The sequence below is a fragment of the Chrysochloris asiatica genome, unplaced genomic scaffold (genome assembly GCF_000296735.1).
Source record: "Chrysochloris asiatica unplaced genomic scaffold, ChrAsi1.0 scaffold00137, whole genome shotgun sequence".
Lineage (NCBI taxonomy): Eukaryota > Metazoa > Chordata > Mammalia > Afrosoricida > Chrysochloridae > Chrysochloris > Chrysochloris asiatica.
The window spans coordinates 562037-565548 of record NW_006408655.1 but is presented as its reverse complement, the minus strand read 5'-3'; the positions used below and the strand labels follow the sequence as shown (position 1 = coordinate 565548).

The 3512-nt window shown below is 38.3% G+C and overlaps 1 pseudogene; it reads right to left on the bottom strand.

The window, feature by feature from the left end:
* Positions 1 to 1194: 1194 nt before the first annotated feature.
* On the bottom strand, positions 1195 to 1980 carry LOC102815615 (annotated as a pseudogene).
* Positions 1981 to 3512: the final 1532 nt, after the last annotated feature.

The following is a 3512-nucleotide window of genomic DNA, read 5'->3' as shown; positions in this document are numbered from 1 at the left end:
GTAAGCACATTTTTAGTTACCTACAGGATACAGCGAGTTTTAATGTCCAATAACAAAAATTCAGTCCAAATACCACAAGAACAAACTCATTTAAGCTCCCAAATACAAAATTCACTGGGAAAAAAAGTCAATGATAAAGCAGCATGCCAATCTGCAACCTTGCAGCAAAGTAACTGAATATATTTTCACTAGTCTTCCTTCTCAACTGCTACTTTCTTGGTTGGATCTAACTAACATACTTCAAAGGAGCCCCAAACAAGAATACTCAAATACTAGAGATATTCTTTTACCAAAATTTACATGGGTTCTATCACAGATCTATCAAAACTTCCAGGTCTCTTATATTAGATTCTCTAGTTAAATTGTTAGACTTATAAAGCCCACACAACTTTGGATACACCAAACTTCTGTTAATGTTTGCCAGTTAAAATGATAAAATGTAATTTATTTGTTCTCTTGCTCGTATTCATTACTTGAGCTCAACTTGGGAATAGCAAAATAAAATAAGTTTGGCATGTAAATCCCCAAAGTATCTAAATTACCACAGGTTTCCATTCTATTGTATTTGAATTTCTTTTTTGATTGTTATCTCCATAATTTATTTTTATCTGACTTTCTAGGCAGAAAAAATAAACACATTTACATGGAATTGTAAATTTAGCTGAATAGTCCCTGGCGCTGTGGGTTAATGTGCCAGACTGCAAAGCTGTTTGAACTGCAAGGTTGGCGGTTCAAGCTCACCAGTTGCTCCTTAGAAACCCTGTATAAGGTCGCTATGGGTCAGATCTGACTCGACGGCACTTAATAACAACAACAACAACATACTTTTAACAGTGGTGATCCAAATGGAGGCACAGTCTTGTGACATTTGAAATTCAGATAACTTTTTAAAAATTGAAAACACTCTTAATTTAAAACTGTATTTAGTTAAGACCCTTTTATTATAAAAAAAAAAAACCTAAGAGTGCTTCTAGATAAGGAAGAAATATTTCTAGGTTAACAAGAGCAGATTTGACTTTGGACCTTTAGTTTTAGACAAATTCTATAGAGTAGAGAAAAAATTAGGTTATTTACAGAAAATATCTACATATGTATTCAGAGGTACAAATTTGGTGACGGAAAGACTTAAATATATGGTTGTATCTCAAGCAGTTCTCAAAGAGCTTTGTTAATTTTCTAGGATTTTAAGTGTGTCTAAGATGATTCTTCATCCTCAATCTTGGGAGTCAAATAGTACTTTAAGTGTCCCATATCAGCAGTTTTATACTCTACAACAAGGGGTACATCTGCAGACATACTGAGTATAACTGTAGGAGACAATGGTGTGGCTTTTGTAAAGAAGTTCAGGTATCTAAGTGCACAAGTTAGCTGAATTGGTTCATTCATCTCTATGGTAACCGCCTCCTCCTCTTTATCAATAATACTTGTTTGTGACAATTTAATGTTTCCATTTCCAAGTTCTCCACTTGCAGAAAATTTCACTCCATCTTTTGCACAGCAAATGCCAACAGCATCTCCAATATGACTGAGATCTCGGCATACACGTGCAAATTCACCAGAAGTCATCTTTACCACACAGCTGTACTCTTGTTCTGGAATTTCAAGTTGTTCAACATCTAAATCCATTTACTTCATTTCATAGTCTGAAACTTTTTCTTGGTTTGGTGCTTCAAACACTAGTGCCAAGGTGTCCGCATTATCTTCAGCCCTTAGTGTAATGGTGTCTTCATTGACAGCACATTTCAGTATTTTGGACATGCTGTTGAGGTTCACGCCCATGGCTAAGTTGCATTCACAGTAGTGGGTGTCGAAGCCCTAGGAGCACAGAGTGAGCTGCACAAGGGAGACGTGGGATGAATCCATACTCTGCGGGTTCATGCTGCCAGAGCTGATATCCCAGCAGGCCTCATTGATGAGGTCCTTCAGTACCTCTAACACTTTATTCAGGATGGAGCCATAGACCAACTGCGCCTCAGACATGGTGACGGAGTCTCAACGACGCGGCTATAGGTAGGTGGAAGGTAGGGAAGTCTAATAGGCTGAGACCTCACAAGGATCAGAGCTTCAACTGAAGACCAAAAGGACCACAACCAGCTTGCTGTGTCTGAAACCATTTAATGCTCAAATGACTTCTTTAAGCAACATAAAAGACAACTATATACCTGCACCTCACCAGTTGGAATGAGTACGTCTGTGGGTAGAGATGGAGAAAAAGCTCCCTATCAACAGCCAGTACCAGGCCAGGGGAAATGTGGAACATACCATAAATTTCTCATATGCAAGCTCAGACTGAAGGTGAAGAAAATTAAAACAAGTCCATGAGAGCCAAAATATGATCTTGAACATATCCCACCTGAATTTACAGATCATCTCAAGAACAGAGGTCATCTCAAAAAGAGTATTTTAGGCACTAATGACAGAAAACCAGAGGAGTTGTGAATAGCATCAAGCACACTGTACAGGAAGAAAGCAAAGAGTCATTAAGAAGACAAGAAAGAAGGAAAAGACCAAAATGAATGCCAAAAGAGACTCTGAAAGTTGCTCTTTAGCATAGAGATGCTAAAGCAAATGGAAGAAATGGGTAAGTTAAAGAGCTGAATGGAAATTTTCAAGGGCAGCTCAAGAACACAAAGCCAAGTATTATAATGAAATGTGCAAATTCCTGGAATAAGAAAACCAAATGAGAAGGATATGCTCAACATTTCTAAAGCTGAAAGAACTAAAGAAAAAACTTAAGTTATGACTTGCAATACAGAAGGATTCTATGGGCAAAATATTGAACGATGCTGAAAGAATCAAATGAAGATGGAAGGATCCAGCTGATATGAAATGAGGGGAGAGGCACAAGAACACCCAAACTTGAAGATAGTACCCATTTGACCTAGCCTCAATGGCGTAATAATCAGAACTCGACTAGAGAAAGATAAAACAAATTTTTTTTGATAAAGGCAACGAGGGTAAATTGCTACAGTTTGATGAACTTGACCTACACTCATGGAGGTAGTAGCTCAAAATACCAACAGAGAGGGAAGGAGTCTTCATATTAATTATCAATACTATCCCCTCTGTATACCGGGTAGATAGGGATGGGCAATTTAGACACAGGCTACCTAAAATGAGGGGGTGATAAAGGCATGAAGTGACTGGCTTACAAGGTTTCAAGAGAGAGTTTAGTTTAAGAGTGTGTGGGGGAAGACAATGGCCCCACTCAATACTTTTCATCTCATCTAGATGGGTCTGGTAAAAATGAGATGGGGATAAGATCCTTATGATTCAATAGTGAGTAATTATTATCATGACTAATTGTGACCGTCACAATTGTAAAGGTAGAAGTTTTGTAGCAAAAATGGGGAGGAATTACTCTTACTGTCCAGAAACAGAAGACCTTAGGACCATCAAGGGAGAGGAGCACAAGTGGAATGTGGGACACTATTCATAAAAGCTGTCACACCAGAGATGGAGGCAGAAATGGGGACATGGAGAGAGGGAGCAACTGAGGACTCTAGATTCAT